Genomic DNA, 13,366 nt, shown 5'->3' on the forward strand with positions numbered 1-13,366 from the left:
CTATGATTTATTTCTCTTTATTTACGACCTTATTTCTCTTTGCGGGCAGCTGTCAAAAAACACAAAATTGTTTGATGAATAGGAGACACGCTACCTGACTGAAATTCTTTTTTGTTTTAAATTACGTAGCAGTCTTCAGTCTGTAATCTGTAGGCCAACTCAAGATATGTTGTGATAATACGCGTTATCAGTATTTTGTCCTTTAAACTTGCTACAGTTTTATTTACCTAGTACTACATGTTATTGGTCAAAATAGAAACAAAGTTTATAAAATAAATGCAGCCCTTTATAATTTTTTATTTTAAGAAGTAGAAATCTTAATTATTTCAACAGTACAAACAATCAGCAAGGTCCAGCTGCCACACATACTGGTGTTTCTCCTCCCAAGAAATGGAGATTTTTTGATACAAGCTTTCTACATACAGTCTAGGTAAGTTGTGTGGATATTATTTATTTATTTGGTTTTGTTAGGAGTGGTTAATTCCATGGCTGCGATACATCAGTAGTAGCTTTATACAGTTCATGTGCTATCCACAGTTATTTCACAGTAATGTGGAATTGGTTAAAAGGATTCAAGAAGTGTAGTAAAGCCCATCTGAAAAGTTTGTAGAAAAAAGAATAAAAGAGAAAAGAATAAAAGCAACAGTACACCTCGGAAACAAAGGTATTTTTTTCTTTACCTTCTAGAGAAGTAACAGGTGATTTAAAATGTTACATTATTGATAACATTAAATCAGTAGAATCTAAAACAAATTTTACTGATGCTGTCTTGGAATGAAACAAACCTTGTGCAGCTCTGCCATTTACTGTTGTACCAAGTAAGAGGGGAAGCTTGTGGGTCTGTCAGCCTGTCTCCCAGGGTCTTTTGTCATCTACTTTGGGACTGCAGCTTCAAGGAACTGAAACCATTCATAGTATTTTAATGCAGTATTTCAATTTTAATGCTTTCACTCTAGTAGAAATTAAGCAAAAAAATCTATTCAAAACAAATACAGCACAAAAATCAAAGTTCTCTAAGTAAGTGAATAAAAGAACCTGGTGTCAGTTTATTAAGCCTTACATTAAACTTGCTCTTCATGCTCTAATCCATTTTTAAAAACACATAAATGGAGTTTCTAAATGAGCTAGGATTAATAATCAAAAGCTGACTATTACAAGTTCATTATTTTTCTATTCCCTCACTTTTTCATCTCATCTGCAAATAAATTGCAGGACTGCTGAGGGGTCCTGTCTAATCATCGTGCTCAGTTACACATCTGATCTACTGTCTTCAGGTACATTTTTTGGTAATGTTGTTTTCCAATGTGATTTAACTAAGCTAAAATTTTAAGTGTAAAGAAATCCCTAAATTATCCCTCCTCCTCCACTTGCCAAGACATGAGCAGTGATAATTCCTGTTGAACAGCAAGTATCTCTGGTTTTTAAGTCATAACATCCCAGATGTTTGAAGCAATTCTTCTTTTTCTCCTAGATGGCAAAGAAGAAATCCCAGCTATTTGAAAACCACAGGTGAGATTCCAGTATTTTAGATGAATAAGAAACCATGCCATTGTTAAACTTGAAAGATACCAACATCTCTGAGATTGACAGCATCCCATGGAAGATATATTTCCTGCTGCTACAGAAACATAATGGTGATCCAAAGGTAAATCAGCAGTGACAGATCAGTGACCATATTGCACACTCAGCATCCTCAAGAGAACTGTTTGTGTCTGCATAGCTCATACTTTTCTTATCTAAAGAGTTTTCTTATCCATAATTAACCTCAGGATTTGTTAGCCATAAAGTGTTTATTTGCAAGATGTTTTCAAGCAAAATAAAAAAAAAAACAGCTCATGCTAAGACTGCCTCCCTTTCTGTGAGTGGACTGCAGGTTTGCACAGAGTGGTGTATAAATTGAATCCTGACACTTTAATGTTGCTGTAGCAGCTTCAAAACAAAATACACTGAAATCAATTATACAAGGAGCCAAGATATGCACTGCAATATTGCAAAATATGTAAATACACCTCAGGAGCTGGTTGTATCTTTATCTTTATAGACTTCGTGTGCTTACATTTCTACTGATAGAATAACTCAATTTTTATACTTATTTATAAGATTTAAAATATTCTCAATTTTAAATGTGAAGCCTTATGTCATGGCCTTCCTCCTTTGGGCTGTTTTTTGAAGACTGTTACAGAGTTAAAAAAAAAAGGTGTTTTTGAATGTTTATTAATGAGATGTTAGCATCTGTATGTGTACTGAAAGACATTAAGAACACCGTTTTGTTCTGAACTACTGAACTTTCTTTTAAACAATGTCTAAGAATATGAAAAATGTCTATTACCATTAGGATACAATTATGATCACTGTCTTTTGCTATTAATGCTCAAACTCTCAGTTCACTTTTAGATTATAGTAGCAGTAGTCATCTTGCTGTTTGAGGCACTAGATAAGCAGTAAATGTGGTCTCTGTTTTTGGCTGATTGCTCAATATGTGATTAGCCAAGCAACTGATAACTTTCCATGTCTGTGCACGTTCAGTAGTTTTTTCACACTTGGTATCATGTTAGGTACAATGTTTTTGGGAAAAGAAGCTGAAGTGAATGTGGGCAAATGATTAGTGGATATTCAACAGCTATAACGCATTCCAGGGCACGTAAATGATAGCAACAGCAAAACTGCTATATTCTCAAGGATTTATTTTCCATAAAATTGATAAAGAGGAAGACTCTTTGTGACTATCGAGCAGATTTGAATTTGAGAAGCAGAAAGAATTTGCTCAGTGCTGACAGTGTTATCTAGCAAAGTTGCATATCCATTGTGCGACACAATGAAGTTAAGCTCATGTACTTTGCTAGATTGAAGTCTGAGCCTATTACCAAAAACTGAGCAAGTGAAAAGCATGGCGTAAAGGATGGCAGCTTTAGTGTACCACTGATGCCCAAGGAAATAAAAAAGTGCAAAAACCGGTACTGTAAAGCAGCTGTAGAAAACCAGAGACAATTCACAGAACAGATCTTAGGAGAATTATTTTGCTGCTCTTGGGAGAATACATCTCAGAATTGCATATGATACTACAGGATTTATCCAGAGAAAGTTTTGCATTTAGGGACGTGTGAGCCTTTAACAGTTTTTGGTGCCTGTACACTACCGTGGGATGTAGAACATGTTACACTGCAAGAAAAACTGATGGGCCGTGTAAGCATCAGAAATACTCTTAGAATTCCTGAGGAAATATTCTGTCTTTTCGTGCTAAAACAAATTGCAGTACTCAGGGTCAAGGATGATGCAACATTACCTTTTAAGATTGGCTGCATCTTTAGTCAGCTTGAAATTCCTATAGTCTTCTCTGGGACTCTTTCCTGCTAAAATTAAAGAATTTTTTAAGCACGGGAGAATCAAGAACTATCTTAGCTGATTACGTGATTTTCGTTACCATAATGGTTAAGCACTTCATAGTTATAAACGTTGGCAGTTTTGCCCCAAGACGGCTAACTGACTACTGAGGCTCAGTAATTCAGTTAGTAACCTCTCGTTTTGCAGGGATATTCTGCTGTCAGTGGTAGACTAACATAGTAAGAAGTCAGTCTCCACTGGGACATGAGCCTGGTATTTCAGAAATCCTGGAAAGCAACATTTTGAAGGATCAGCACTCGGCTAATTATTACATCATTTTATGAGAGTGGCTTCCCTGCAGCTACTGCCTTTCCTCTGAGAATACAGGAGATTCAAGTCAGTATGAATGACCCACCACATACTGTGCTTTTGAGAGAGAACCCGTATATAAGGGATTTTTCCAAAGTTCCACTTGAGTTTCACTTGAAGTCAGGAAGATGTCTGTAGTAATTCTGTGTGGCTGTTATGAACTGATCAGTCTGAATAAATGGTTATCTCTGTGCGTGGGTTGTTGCAGAGGATAGGAGGCACGCAGGCAGATTAGTAAGGCATAGCCTTTTAGTCACTGTGGCCTGTGTGTCTGGAGTACAAGTAAAGTGGGTTCTATCCATGCTTTACCCAGCAATATTTCACTGTTTCCTGACACGGCTGTATTGTAAGCAGGGTGTGGTTGAAATCTGCCCAGCTGAAGTACTCTGGGGAAAAAAGCCAAAGCATCTATACATTAACTGTGAAATTAATTATGTAAATATCTGTAAGAATTCTTCTTATCTGAAGGTAATCTCTGTTTCTGAGGGACACTGCCATGAAACATCTATACAATTCCTATGTATTCTCATCCAAATATTAGTAGTAGTATTAGAGAACAAGTAGTTTGAGCGTCATGTTTAATTAAAATTCCAAACCCTCTCATTATATTCTCTTATAAAGGAAACAACGATTCTAAGGTACTTTCTATTTTCAAAAGACATATTGAAAGAAAACCTAATGTTGTCTCCTTTAAGGATTATTCTTGTTCTTTTTCATTACTATTAGATCCTGAAAGAAGTAAGGATACTGAATTAGGTGACTTGAAAAGATCTAAAATATATCAGTAGCTGCTTCTTCAAAGATGAGACTGAAAAAGCTGCTATGATCATACCTGCAAGAAAAAATGTTATAACACTAAAAAGTTACCAGGTAGAATTTTTACTTGTCTTTCCTCCTTTGTTGTTTTAAAAAAAAAAAAAAATCTTTTGAGATGAAATGTGGACCTAAAAACAGTGAAATTACTCAAGAAATATAGAAGACTTAACCTTTTGACTTCAGCCAAATGTCCCAAAATCTACTGAAAATGTTCAAGGTGATTCAGTGAACTGAGATCAAAGCTAACAGCTCATCCACAGCAAAGAGTTGAAACAGCCCTTTTGTCTGAGAAGTTTTCCTACTGCATTTCTATATTCCTTCTCTTCCTTTCTATGACAGCCTCTTCTTTCTCTTAAGCTCAATCTTCCCACAACTTTCCTATCTTCTGTGTTGAAGTTCCTAGGCTGCTGCCAGATTGCTTCTTTCTGAGCTGAGTCAGTCCTTTCTCACTGCAATTCCCAGCAATAAATAAGGAGATTCTGCTTGCAGAAATGCTCTGCCTAGGATGCTGGAATCTTAGAAATACTGCTGCAGTAGGAGATGAAACTAAAACACGATAAACAACACCCATAAAATAATGTTGTGATGTCTTATACCAGTTGTGAATGCTGAAACGGGTATTTAATATTGCAACTGAGTAAAAGCTTTAGAAATGGTTTGGAGATCATTTGAGAGTTTTCTGATTAAGAATTTAACTGAAGGAAAAGAGAAATCTATTAAAGGTTAGACATTACTTTTGTTTAACAGGAGTAAATATATTTAGGTTATCACAATTACAAATAGTATCAGGAAAATCTGCTCAAACTTCAAACTAGAGGGAAATAAAGCTGCCGTGTGTTTCCATTCTAATTGAGTAACACCATTAATGAAATGGAAGTGGTGTTTGGAGACCAAAGATTAACAGAGACCTTGTTTAATGGTAATCAAATACTGTATATACTTGTGCATTGAATCAGTTATCATAAGCTCTAAAGTACACGCATAGTTTCAGATATAATTGATTGTGTTCCACTGCTATGGCTTTAAGCTAGCCCTTGTAAAAGAAGTTCTCCTGGTAAAAAGCCCTCTAGCACATAATCAGAGTGCTCTGGCCTTTTATTGAATGAATGTACAGGGCAGATCTTAGTCAGCAAAATAATTAAGTAAAAACATCTGAAAGAGAATATTTTGGAGGATCCAGAGAAGTGAAGTTCATTCTTGCAAAGGAAGAATGAACCAGCTCTGTAATTCCAATGGATGCACGCTTCCTCATCTTCACTCCCCTCATCTATGGAGCTCTTCAAGTAACTCCTGTCTGGAGGTGCTATACAGGTAACATCTGCAAACCATGTCATCATCACTGAAAAACAGCTATGGTGTTTTCTTGTGTGCTAACTGCAAGGGTTTCCAATTAGAATTACAGCTCATCAGGACTGCCAGCAGGCTTCTGAGTGGTTAAACCTCCAATTTTCATTGAACTGCCTTTAGCTGGTAATAAAAGCTGTGTTTTGAAACAGGCAAACTACATAGTATCAGTAGTTAGTTAAATTCAAGTTGGGTTTTTGCATTCAGGATAATTATATGGAGTAGAATCTTAATTGATTTAGTTGAAATGTGTATTTTATTCACCGAAGTGCTGTAAAATGTCATTCTTTTCTAGAGAGTTCCCTGTTTTTTTTTCCATTTTCTATTTTATTTCTATTTTTTAAATCTTTTTTATTTTTAAATTATGTTGTTCTTTTAAGAATAATTAACATGTAAGGAACAAGACAGAAGATGAGTTCTCTGGTTGGAAGCCAAGGAGCTTCAGAGTTTCCATACAAATGGAAAAGCTGTTTAAGAACTAAGCTTGATTCATAATATTCATCTTGTACTGCCAAAAATATTTAGCACGGTGTGAAATGTAGAGAAATATATTGCACTAATTTGTAAGACAGTCATACCAAAGGTCACTGGAATTTTTCCAGCTTCCTATGCCACAGAAGAAGGAGCAAGGAAAGAGCATATTTTTTAAAACATTAACCAAGAAAAGCATATTTTTTAGGACAAGCTGTCTTTGAGAACAACGTGGCACTCTCTAAAGGTGTGGAATCATTCCAAAATAGTAAACACATCAGCCATGTCTAAGGAGAAGTATAAAATAATTTGGGGGCGGAAGAGCTGTGGGGAAATGGAAACGTTATATTCTTTAAATCTCCTTGTATGAATGAAGTTGTAAGTATTAATTAAATTAAATTATTAATTTAAATGGTAGTATAAGGACATCATTTAACTTTTTTTTAAATATTTGTTTTTAAATTCACAGGGTATCATAGGTGCAGTCTGAACCTGGCCTCAATTTTATGTGGTATAGTGAATCTCTTAGTGTTAAGAATTCAGACTATTGCTATCCAGCAAAACAAGTAAGAACATTAAATATTTTAAATGCTCCAGCAGGCTCCTCAGTTAAATTTGTTATATTCATGATAAAATGTAAAGGTGAGAAAAAAAGACTGTTTGGCCTTCTGTCTGCTTCATCATGCAGGCACATCTGACAGCAAAATTATCTGCCTATTATGCCCAAGCTTGCTTGTCCAAGGGGTGCTGTTTAGCTAGAGGCCTAATTTGCAGCTGATCAAATATATGGACATGTCATTGTTTTTTGATGATGCGGAAAAAGTAATTATTGATCTCCAGTTGCAAAAGCAATATTCGGAGTGATAAAAGGAATTTTAAGACATTCGGTGACAGAAGTTATCACATGCAGCAAAAATAATTCTCTAAATTGTGCATGTTTAAAATCTTCTAAAAAAAAAAAAAGACTTTTCTATTCAAAATAATCAGCAGTTGAAAACATGACACGTGATCCATCTTCCAACAAACTTACTGTAGTCTTTTCAGGACACAAGTATCTAGGGGAGGTCTGGAATACTGCTTGAGAGTTCATACTTCCAAATCACAGAATCGTTTCAAAGTTTGTATCTCAGATGGCAGAGTATCTGCCACTCAGGGTTCTTGCAGTGTAAGTATGGGCCAAGTGATTTGACATCCCCCTCTGTGAGGAAGCCTAGACTTAAGTTGCCAACTGTAGTAAGAAAGTAGAGAACAAAACACACAGAGTATAATTAGAAATTACTGAACTTATTGTTGACTACCTCTATCTCTTCTTTCTTTATGTTTGCCTTTTTCCAGCATTCATTTTTGATGATAATGGAAAGTTCTTTAAATATATATATATTATCCCATGAAAAAAAAGTAAATGCACTCAAGTAGAAAAGGAAAACGTATTGATCAATGTGCAGGTAGACTTTACTTGTCTGTCACCTCACAACAAAGAAATGCATTTTTATTGCATGGCCAGACAGTTCCAAGTGCTCTTGATTCTTCTTTATAGCATTTATAAAATTTTAGTACAGTTATGAGAATAAAATTGGATCTCATAATTCACACAAGATCTTGAAGGGCAGGAATCTATACATTTTAAAATCATTATTTAACAATGCATTCTGATATAATGTGTTTCTTCTAATTTCTTTGACATTTTTAACAGTATTTGTTCCTTCTTTGGACAGGTGAGAATTTCATCGGTATTTGTTTAAAAAGTAATTTGATTTATAAAATCAGAACTAATAATTAATTGGCATTATAAGTTAGAACTTAGAAGCACATTGCTATAAGAGACTTAAAAATTAAGGTAGATCTCTGTATAGTTGATGTCACCTGAACTCTCCTGTGCAATGGACAGCTTTCAGGAAGTTTGCTGTTCTGGTTAAGCGTAAAGAAAGGAACTATAACTAAGAATTTGTGTAATCTATCTCAAAAAACAGTTGTGAATCGGGTATGTGCTGAATTGTGTACTAAGTTAATTGTAGAGATGTGAAAATTCACCAGTAGTAAGAGACAGAAACACTAGGAAGGAAGCGCATCTGCCAGCAGCACAGCTAACAGTGGTTCCTCCAGAGGAACACTGGCAGTGTGCAGCCCAGCGCAGACTTTCTGAGTAGCCCCTGGGGGTCCTGTCTCTGTTTGCTGTGATGCATCTGGAAAAGATCGGTCTCACAAGTGAGGTTTTTCAAATAGGTACCTCGGTGGTGCGAGTGTCTGCTTATGGTGAAGTTTTGAAGTCTCTATCACAGCTCCTGTCCGGAGTTTTGAAGATTGCTGTAAGTGTTTAAATGTTCAAGAATGTATGTTTTGTGAAAAACAAAAGGGGTATTCTAACGTGGAAAAATGTAAGTCGAATAGGGTGAATTATGCCTTTTACCTAGTATTAAGAAACGTTATTCATTTTAATTTGGTTTTAAGTCCTTTGAACTCCTTTAGAACTACCTAACATTCACAAAGATAGCCTTAGGAGGAGAGGTATACAATGTTTTTTTCCTGCTAGAATACATAAATGCCTCCCTCAAGCTAGCCAGAGAAAGCTAAATAGCTGAAGATTCATCGATGAAAAAGAAAAAAGGGAAGAAGCATTATAAAGTCATCAGCATCATATCAAAGACTATTTTCAACTTAGAGGTGCTAGGCATGGTCCCTTGCCAAAAGTAGATTAGAAATGGCACAGTTAAGTCAACTATACTGCGACATTGTAATAAAAACAAACCTGTTCTTTTTTCAAATTCAGATTCATGGCTCTGCCAACATCCTCCATTACAAATTTCAGGAACAAATAAAGAAAAAAAAAGACTAATCCTGAAGAAACTTCTCTAACCTCGTTTTTATACTTTATGAAAATATATACAGAAGAAGGGCATGTCCAAAATAAGAGCAAACACAGGAATTAGAAAAAAAAAAAATACACATTTAGTGCAGTGGTAGGTGCTCAGATACACCTGCCTATAACTGCTTTCTAATCACAAGTTTTCCAGTTTTGCTTAATTCAATTTGAGTTGTTTAACTATTTTTCTACCGTTTTATTTTCTTCTTTGATTATGTATTTTCTCAAAGTCTTTAGTTATTATGAGAAAAATAAATAAGTATGACATGATATGTCCTTAAAGTAAACACTAAATAACTGGAACGGAGCTGAAATGTGGTAAGAGAATAACCTAACTAATTTTATGCAGTAAGAAGAAAAAATCCACATAGATTAACACAGATTTTAATGTAGCCTCGATGAAGCTTTTCCAAACACACAAAAGGCTTGGCTCAAAGCTATGGCTCTTTGGTTTGTATTATTTAGTATGATTTCAGCAGACATGAATCCGTAGTCTAGACAAGTTATGTTTGATTTGAAATAGTTTTGATCTCATTATTTTACATTTTGGTTAAAGTTTTGAGGGTATATCAGAAAAACATAATAGAAAGGGAACAAATACGAAGTTCTTAAAAGTCCCTTTGATTCATGCTATGTCAGATCCCATTATTAAAGTATTAAAGAGAAATCATTTCCTACAGAAAAAAAGCTACACTTGATGCCCACAGTGTTCTGTTGCGTAGATAGCAGCAAGCAGGCATTGCTAAGTGCCTGATCTTTGAACTGGTACAAGATAATTGAAGTTGATGGGGGTTATTCTAATGTAACTGAGAGGAGAGTGAGGCCCAGTCTTCTGAATTGTCAGTTCTAAAGATCATGAATGAGAGTAGTTTTAATAACAGGACTTTCTGTAATGAAATATAATTCGGATTTTTCCAGGAGGCTGAGCCCTCTGATAGACAAGATATTTCCTGAAATTCCCCAGGCGTAAAACTGGAAACGTTATATGGAGGTGATAGGAGGAAACATGGCTTCTCATTTTGGAAAACTTTCTCTTGCATTCTTATTAAAACACTTAATTTCAAGATAATGATGTCGAGATTTGTGCGCATTACAACATCCTTTTATTGGGCATTAACAGTTCTACAAGGCTGATTTAATATTGCACTACAGATATCTCTGCAGAAAATAGGAGCCATCAGTACCTATCAAATAACCTTTGAGTTGAAGTATGGATGAATTTTTAGAGGTACAGCCATGAGGAGTGGGCAGCGAAGACCTTGGCACATGTATGTGCTTTTTCAAGGCTATTCTGTGTATTTTACTTCATCAGTTAAATAAAATGAGTTAGTTATAAGGTTGACTTCCACCAGAAAGTGAATGCAAGTGTATGATTTGCTGTCAGTGGAATTGAATCAGGAACACGCTTATAAGTTTGACTGAATCATAGTCTTACAACTTCATTTTTCACGTGCATTAATTGAACGATATCATTTAGTGACTTTTAAAGTAACCATACACGATATGCGCTGTTTAATTAATGAAGGAAAATGAATTAAGTCTTTGATATTTTTCATGTAACAATTCTGCAACAGTAGTTGTAATTTGAAGTCCAGTTCAATAAATGGCAGGGTTTTTTCTTGGTTCATTGGGTTTAGATCTGGTTCTAGAAACAGTTTCACTGAAATTAGTTCATACTATGTAAAACACATGTATGTCCCTCCACAGCTAGTGCCTGTGCTAGGAGGCCAAATAATGAGTTAAACAAACTTGGCACAGGTACTGAACTTACAAAGAAATGTCAGTGTACATCTCAAAATCCCTCGTGTGCTATGATTAATGCAGGAACGGTGTTAAAATAGAGGAGTCATTGTAGCCAGACAGCGAGGTGTTTGGCAGAACCTCTGGTGGGCTTTAATACACTGTGTGCTTTTACTGTACTGGACTATTTTGCAGCAGTAATTTCATGGAAACCTTAAATACAAAGAAAAACCCCATGCCCTAGGAGGCTGTGGCTTCTTGTACTTCTCTTTTTTTTTCTTAGTGAAATCATAAAAATAATTCATCAGGTTCAAGCAGAAATTGAACCTTTCTTCAGAGTTCCCGCTGCTCTGACTTAAGGTATGATTCTGTAGCTCTTTAAGTAAATACAAAACCTTAACATCTTGGCATGTTTAATACATGTGCAACAGAATATGTATAACAGGAATTCTTTGTTTTATTTGATCAATATAGTGGCTTTAATTAATTAAATCTATTGCTTCAAAAATGCAATTAGAACTTGTTTTTGATATGAAATAGCTTGTACTGTAAAAAGAGCATGCTCTTGGTCATAGTTACCTACCAGAAGTTGGTGAACTGTGCCAACTCCTTCCTATATTTTTGTTACTACTTTGTTATGTTAATGATGCCCAAATAGGCAAAGATTAGTTTCTTCCATTTCGTTCCATTTGAGTTTAGAGGTTTCACCATAAGATTATCTATAGTGTTATTAAGAAATACTTCAGTTATTAAGAACACAAGAAATGTACTTGTGCATTTCTGAGACATTTATCTTACCACTGGAGAGAGAATACAACAATTCTACAAGCATATTACATGTAAATATTATTGAAAATAACTATTGGGAAATAGTATTCTCCACTCTAGTGTTTTATTTTATTTATTTTTTATAACAGCACACACAAAATGCCAAGAATGCTTAGAACTCAATAATGTGACACCAGTCCCTTCTTTCGTAGTCCTTAAGATACAAAATAATGATCGTTATAGATTTTTGCCTTGTGCTGACATCCAAGACTCGCATGGAAAATACAAAAGAGCAGCCCATGATAATAGCTTAAAGAAAAGAGGCTTTTAAAAGCAACCTTCTAAAACAAAACAAAACAAAAAGCTACTGTTAGGAGCCAAAACAAATCCTTAATTTAATTGCCATGCGAAGAACAGGGAGGCTCTGCCATGCCGTGCTCCTTGTAGCTCAGACAGCTGCAATGTTTAAATAACCTTCACATTTAAGATGTTGTTTTAACAGGAGTGTGTCCCAGGGCCCAAACGCTCTGCATGGTAGGATACAGACTAAGCACAGCTCTTGAGAGCATCTCTTTGGAGGCCAGCAATGAGGTACACGCTGTGCGTGTATGCAGTGTTGTATCGGTTATCAGGGCTCTCCAGGATCTTGTTCCCTTACTTCTCACGTCTCAAGCTTTTTTTTCCCTTCTTTATTCTCTCTTAATGTAGGCAATTGACAAAGCCAAAATCTGACCTGCAAAAAGAAGAATATAAGGAAGGTAAGCAGTTGTAATTCACTAGAATTCTTATTTGGCCTGGTTTCTGAGGAGGATGGCAATTGTTCACTTTGTCTATTTCACTTGGCCCCAGAACTTTTGGAACTCATCAGCCAAAATTAATATGTTTCAAAGACAGTGAATTTTGTATGGACTTTATGCAAATAGGAAGATATTCTTCCCACTTGCTTTCAAGGAATTAATAGAATGCAGTGTGAATTTCAGCTAGTTCTTAAGCACTGAGGAATCTGATCCTTACCTCAGGTTTCTCTTTTGCATGGGGTTTCTGGAGTCTGCAGGACACAAAATAATTGACAGTTGTTCTGGCAAATATGTGGGACTACTACAGTATTACAATATATGTAATTTAAAAAGCAGTTTTGTCAGGAGATGCACAAATGCGCTGGTCCCACATCACAGCCTGATTTAGTGATAGGATGAGAGGGAACGGCCTCAAGTTGCACCAGGAGAGGCTCGGGTTGGATAATAGGAAGAATTTCTTCTCTGAAAGAGCAGTTAGGTGCTGGAATGGGCTGCCCAGGGGGCTGGTGAGTCACTACCCGTGGAGGCGTTCAAGGAACGTTTAGGTGTTGTGCTGAGGGACGTGGTTTAGTGGGAAATACTGGTGATGGGTGAGCAGTCGGACTGGAGCATCCTGGAATTCTTTTTGCATATTTGCTTTCTTCCCCACAGGCTCATCAAAAGTTCTCTGACCAACTTTTTGTTTCCCACTCTCACCGTTCTGCTCCAGCCTCGTCCCTCGGAGGGGAAGGACAGCGGGGAGCGGATGCAGGGCGGCAGCACGGGCACGAGGCCCAGCGCTGCTGGTGCACGGAAGGATTTGTGTTTTCCCCCGTTAGTTAGGGTCGGTTCTGCAGCGACGCTCCGGGCACGAGCAGGCTGCCGCGCGGCCCGCCACGCG

At 36.4% G+C, this 13,366-nt stretch overlaps 1 long non-coding RNA gene across 1 annotated transcript in view; it reads left to right on the forward strand.

The window, feature by feature from the left end:
* LOC116216643 overlaps positions 1–13,224 on the forward strand; it is a 78,523-nt gene extending 65,299 nt beyond the window's left edge. Inside the window, exons 12-17 of the long non-coding RNA XR_004159788.1 lie at positions 334–430; positions 1,213–1,274; positions 1,472–1,509; positions 8,545–8,627; positions 12,398–12,447; positions 13,138–13,224. This is a non-coding gene — a long non-coding RNA (uncharacterized LOC116216643). The remainder of the gene's footprint in view (positions 1–333; positions 431–1,212; positions 1,275–1,471; positions 1,510–8,544; positions 8,628–12,397; positions 12,448–13,137) is intronic.
* Positions 13,225–13,366: the final 142 nt, after the last annotated feature.

Source organism: Meleagris gallopavo, chromosome 5, assembly GCF_000146605.3.
Source record: "Meleagris gallopavo isolate NT-WF06-2002-E0010 breed Aviagen turkey brand Nicholas breeding stock chromosome 5, Turkey_5.1, whole genome shotgun sequence".
NCBI classification, from domain to species: domain Eukaryota; kingdom Metazoa; phylum Chordata; class Aves; order Galliformes; family Phasianidae; genus Meleagris; species Meleagris gallopavo.